The sequence below is a fragment of the Belonocnema kinseyi genome, chromosome 5 (genome assembly GCF_010883055.1).
Source record: "Belonocnema kinseyi isolate 2016_QV_RU_SX_M_011 chromosome 5, B_treatae_v1, whole genome shotgun sequence".
Classification (NCBI taxonomy): Eukaryota; Metazoa; Arthropoda; class Insecta; order Hymenoptera; family Cynipidae; genus Belonocnema; species Belonocnema kinseyi.
Genome location: NC_046661.1, coordinates 83466736 through 83473057, shown reverse-complemented (window position 1 = coordinate 83473057; position 6322 = coordinate 83466736). Strand labels below are relative to the sequence as shown.

The 6322-nt window shown below is 29.1% G+C and overlaps 1 protein-coding gene across 1 annotated transcript in view; it reads left to right on the top strand.

Moving 5' to 3' along the window:
* LOC117173139 overlaps positions 1–6322 on the top strand; it is an 11577-nt gene that overhangs the window by 927 nt on the left and 4328 nt on the right. The window lies entirely within an intron of this gene.

Here is a 6322-nt window from a genome sequence, read left to right as displayed (position 1 = left end):
GATTGGTACTTTACGAATTTTTTCCTTGACGTCTTCATCGTGAAAAATAAAGTAGAAAAGAGGCCACTCAAAGAGTGTCCTTTTGACGTTAAAGGGTTAAGACTGTTGAACTTAAGTTCTAACATTGAAATTAGCTCACCTCATTTCTAAAAAAAAAAATAACTTGTATGAACAGAAAAGTAATCTAAATAAACGCGTATGCATTAAGGAAATTTATAATCACGTTTTTAATTAACTTAACTATTATAAACCAATTATGTGAAAAAAATCTTTCTTACTTGAAATTATGACAATACGTTAAGAAAATTGTACGCAGTACTAAGGAATGGTATACATTGACCATATTGATAGTTTTATGAATAAATTATTTATGCAATATAATTTTTACTTAAATAACATAAATAAATTATGTAATTTTTGAAGTTTTTATTATAATATTTTTATTTTCTAGTCTTTTTAATCATTTATAACCTACATATTTAAACAGTTTTAAATGAAGACAATTGCAATTAAACATTTACTATATTAATTATTTTACATTAAAATTCTTACAATCTTAATAATTTTGTATTAAAAAATTCAGTCAGACAATTACATATTTAAACTTCTGGTAGAATTGTTAATTTTTAGATATATAAATTTAAACTGCAGTACTCAACAGTTAGTAATTTGAAAATTCACTAATTTACTAATTGTAAATACAAATTCTTGAACCTCGAATAGTTTGAAGTTAAAGAGTTTATGATTGAAATATATTAAGACCTTAAATAAACCATTTAAAAAGTTTAAATAAACTTGCTCAATTAAAATGTGTTCCACGTTTGAAGCAAGTTTAGAATCGTTTATTGTTGGATCTCTCCAGTTTAAAATTTTTAATTTCACACACGAATATTGCAAACTCTTATACACCAAAATTAATCTAGTCATGGCAATTGCCACATGACATGATAAGAATTTTTTTTAATTTCTGCGTTCCCAATTAAAAATTTTGAAATAATGTGAGCTTCGAGTTTAAAACTTTAAAGAATTTAAAATTCAGTTAATTAAAAAATTATTTCTGCCTGTTGCAACAGAAAAAATGAATGTACAAGTAATTACGCCAGGCCTTTTACAACTGAAAAAATGGATTTTCTAATTGTTTAGGCTTTAAATTTTAATTGATTTAATTTTGAAAACCATTCTTGCATGATTCGACTGCTCAGAAGAGATACACTTTATTTACAAATTATCACGCGAAGCCTTCAACAATTAAAAAAATGGATTGTGTAATCTTTTAGACATTTAATTCTAATTTTTTAAATTCTGAGAACTGCTTCTGCACAAGAAAAAATCTTCCTTTACGAAAATTTCTGTAATCTATTATAAAAGTTTAAAAAGTGACGAAAAATACTATAAACAAATAATTTCTTTTGTTATAAACGAATGTATTCAACAATTTCTCAAATATGACGGTTTTGCGTAGGAAACTAATTCTTTGTGTACCCAAATGACTTTATTTCAAATTAATTCATTCATGATATATGGACGTTTAATGGTTAAAAAGTCTGCAATTAAATATTGTGTAACCATCTTCGTTATCTTGAGCATAATAGATTTCTAGAAGGTTTATATTTCTAAATTAAATTTTTCGACGCAAAAAATTGTCTTCGATATTGAAGCAGTTCACGCGAAAAAAAATCATAAAATTGAATTCCCTATGAATTGAATGCCTCAGGTTATTTGATTCGATTCCTATTGCCGCTAAGGAAATCTTTTTTCAGAAAAAAATTTAATCAAACAAAAATTTTAATTTATAGCTTTATCTAGTATGAAAATACGTTAAGAATTTCTGTTAATCTCCGATGATAATACAGATTCCTTCAAAAACTAAAAAAAAAAATAGTTTTAATGAACAGAATTTTCGTTGATTCATCCATACCATAATGCTATTTTATAAAAAAGAAAAAATTGTATTGAAAATTACTTCTTTTCTTGAAAAACAGATCTTCTCTTTTCGCTCCACTGGGAATCGAATATCACAACTTCTGATATCTGGCCGGGTGCTTTTCCGTTAAGCAGTTAGAGATAGCTTAAGGCCATGTGATGAGTGGGTCACGTGCCTAGATTCCTACCTTACCGACACTTTTTTTATTTCCTAACTTATTTTCACACGAAGCTCCACATCGAGTTAAAAATTATTTACTATCGCAAATTTTAAACTTGATGTGGCGCTTCGTGTGAAAATAAGTTAGGAAGTAAAAAAAGTGTCGGTAAGGTAGGAATCTGGCCACGTGACCCACTCGCCACATAGCCTTAAATAGCTTAATGATAAAGCACTTGACTGGATATCAGAAATTCTGTGGTTCGATTCCTAGTGGAACGAAAGGATTATAACCGAAATTTAAAATACTCATAACGAGATGATTGTATTAAAAAGTTTGTTTTATTAAAAAGCAGGTGTTTAGCTTTTAATAAAAAAATTACGGATTTTAGATTAAACTAGTGTTTTAAGAATTTATCAACAGTTGAAATTCCTGATGATGTAGCGGAAATTTTAGCTGCAGGTGACAAATTTGGAGTGCCTTTAAATGTCAATAAAATTCCTATCAATAGTTTGGTTGCAAATATTAAAAATTCTATTAAAAATGGTGAAGAAGATTAAAAATTGAATGCAGTGAAACCCTTCAATGGCCCTTCCCTTCTATAGCCCTTCCGAGAATTGATGCTGCGCCGCAGATAAGTGTACAAGGAGCAGCGCGGGTTGCGCGGGATCTGCGGTTGTCATTCCGGCGAGCACTCAGGCGTGAACAAACAGAAGCGAAGCGGTCTATAATGAGTTAGTTCCCACCCACCGTTAGTCCGAAAATCGCTGCTATAGAAAAGTTTCACTGTGTTCGACAAACTTGCACTCAAATAGTCTCAAATCACAATAAGAATAATAAATTAAAAAATTTAGAAACATCTGTTCAGTTAGTTGAAAATTTTCAAAATAATCACAAAGATTTAATTTTTATGAACCCTGATAAAGGTAACTTACAGTTGCAACAAATAGAGATGATTATAATAATACAATTGAAAACATTCTTAAAAATTAAATTTTATACATGAATATTAAAACTAATGTGGTTTCAACTATTGAAAATAAATGTGATAACGTAGCTATTTGATGGGAAAATAAAAGATTAATTAATGATTAATGTGCATACCGTTCGAAAACTCACAACAGTGCCATAGCAAAAGCTTATGCTCTCTCTCTAAAGTTCACAAACCTAATTTAATTTGGAGATTAATTGTTTCTACTGTTGGTTCCGTAACTTACAATTTTTTAAATTATGTTAACAATATTCTAAAGCTATTTTCTATTGACACTAATTCGTTTGTCAAAAATAGTTGGGAACTTAAAAATTTGAAAGAATATATTAATGTACCAAAAACTCATTCAACAGTTTCTTTAGATGTTGTGCCCATGTTTGAAAGCATCTGACTAAATCTTGCTTTAAATTGCATTGAAGAAAAGCTTAATTGAAATGACAACTTAACAAAAATAAAAGAAAGGAATCTATTAAAGCTACCAGAACGATCTTTAATAGTACTGTTTTTACCTTCAACAATAAATTTGATAAACAAATTTTGGGTTGCCCTACGGGTTTGTCTTTATCTCCAGTTGTTTCTGATTTGATTTCACAAGATATTGAAAAAGCTCTACAATTATTATATTTTACACCTATTTTATACAAACTTTATGTGAATGACATTTTTGCTGTTGTTTCTACTGACAATATTTTTTGTTTTTTTGTTTTTTTACGATGGCCTGGCGAAAAATGTTGAAACACACACTGTGAATAGTCCGCACTTCTCAGTAGTTTGAGGATCTTAGTCTACGCATCACTACAATGACCTGACATATACAGTAAGGACGTTTACTATGTAGTCATAGGGAATATGATTATATAAACTCTAGCATACAATGCAACACGTTTTTCATTTGTGTAATGCAAAACAATACTATATAGGCGATTTTAATTTGGTTTCCAAATCTCCCGCGCTCGAGATCTTGCACCGATTGGTCAAAGGCTTCGAGACTCAGAAGACGTACGCAAAATATACGTATGACTAAATTTTGAAAAAAGGTTATGTTCTCCAGGATTCACCGCGCATTTCAAATAAATAGTAAGTTACAAATTAAAAACAATGTAACAAAATATTAGAATGTGTTCACAAAAATTCTCGGGACATGGTTTCTTTGGGAAATTTTTCGTAAATCTTTGTTTGCGAAATCTTTTTTATTCGTTGAAATCATTGAATTATTTGAAATCTATAATTAGTAAAAAAAATCTTCTAAAATGTTTTGAAACATTTTCAAATCTTTCAAATGTTTTAAAATCTTTGAAAGATGGTGAACTGTAACCTTTTCAAATTCTTTGAAACCCTTTACATCTTTTAAAAGTTTAAAAATCTTTGTTAAATTGTTATGAAATATTTAATATCTGATAAACACGCCTTTATAAAAGGTTCAAAATCCTTTGATATTTTAAAATCTTTGAAACATTTTGAAATATTTATTACTGTTTTGTAATATAGTGTATACTCAAAAACCGAGTGGCGAAACTCTTGAAAATTCCGTTATATGGCCATGACTCATTCTAATAGACCTTTTTATTCTAGACGTCGGCAGTACGCACGTGCCGAAATTTTATGTCATTTCCGTATTTTTCGAACAGTTTTGTGTCGAAATGTATAGAAAATATTGTTAATGAAAACAAAACCAAACAATTAATTTGTAAATAACAGAGATTTTTAAGGTAGAACATTTTTAAGTCTATTTAAAAAACAAACGGTGAAAAACGTGCAAAGAGTGCGGCGACCAAGGCTATTATTTGAATCTGTTGGCATCTGTCATCTCCTAAAAAATGCTTGAAAATTCGGTGAAACTCACAGTGTTGAGCAACTGAAACGATGTCCTAAATATAGAAAACCATTATTAAAAGGAAAAAAACGTTATTTAGTGGAAAGGTTAGTTTAGGTTTTGTATGGCAGATATAAATACTTCAATTTATACCAGATTTGCAGTTCAGAGCTTTGTTTGAGTAAATATTTAATATTCATACAAATATAAAATATCACGATATTATATTTTCTACTCGTCTTTTTCAAGTTTAGAAAATAAAAAGCCATTTGTTAGTGATTTTCTGGTACAAGAAATGTACTAACAAATTTTCCTTCTTTCATATAAACTGGTTTTAAATACATAAATATAATAGTTTTGCGTTCTCAAGTGAAAGTATTAAATAGATTTTATTTTTATCAAGAAATGTAGGATGTTCGAAACCCCGATAACAATGCTTCATTTAATATGTAAGTAAATGTTAGCAAAGAAAGAAAATAAATATTAATACCTGCCAAACACAACCTCAAATAACCTTTCTACTGATTTTTTTCCGGATTTTAAAACATTTTTTTGAAGACGACAGATGTCAATAAATGTAAATAATGGGCTTGCTCGACACACTTTTCGCACTTTTTTCGCAGTTTTTTTCTGAATATACTTAACAATTTCTTGTCTTTAAACTCTGATTTATTTACACATTTATTTCTCGTTGTTATTTTTATTTAAAATATTTTCCATGCATTTCGACACAAAACTGTTAGAAAAATACGGAAAGGACGTAAAATCCTAGCACGTGCGCACTGTCGACGTCTAGAATAAAAAGGTCTATTCTGAAGCTGAATTAATATTGAAGGTTTCAGCTAATAAGTTTTATAATTTCTAAGTCAAATATCACAAAAAATGTATACTTTAACATTCTATAGTAGCGGAGACGAAATTTTCAAGGTCGCTGAACACCCAGCTTATAAGAATAATTCGCCGCTTCTTACCTCTAATAATTTGAATCTCAGATTCATCGTTGCAATTTTTATAATCATACGGATTACAATTTTCGTTGCAGTTAGTCCAAAGCGTTTGATTCCCATATTTTATTCAATAAGTAAAACAACAGATTTTATCACCAATTAATTACATACAACCTGCAGATATTCACTTTATTTAATTAATTAAGATCGAAGTACAAAACGATTTTAACACTTGTCAAACGTCAAATATCACTCACGTACCGTTACATTAGTGAAAATCAACTGTAATTTTTAAGAAAGTACTTAATGCACGTCCCGAATGTATTTATAAATATTTTTAATTCGTAACTAATTATTTATTTGAAATGCGTAGTGAATCCTGTGGAATATAACCTTTTTTCAGAATTTGGTTATACTGTGACGTACTGGACCGTCACGTGTCGTAATTGAATGAACAGGTGTAGTCAATCTTTAGTAGTTATCCGCGCGC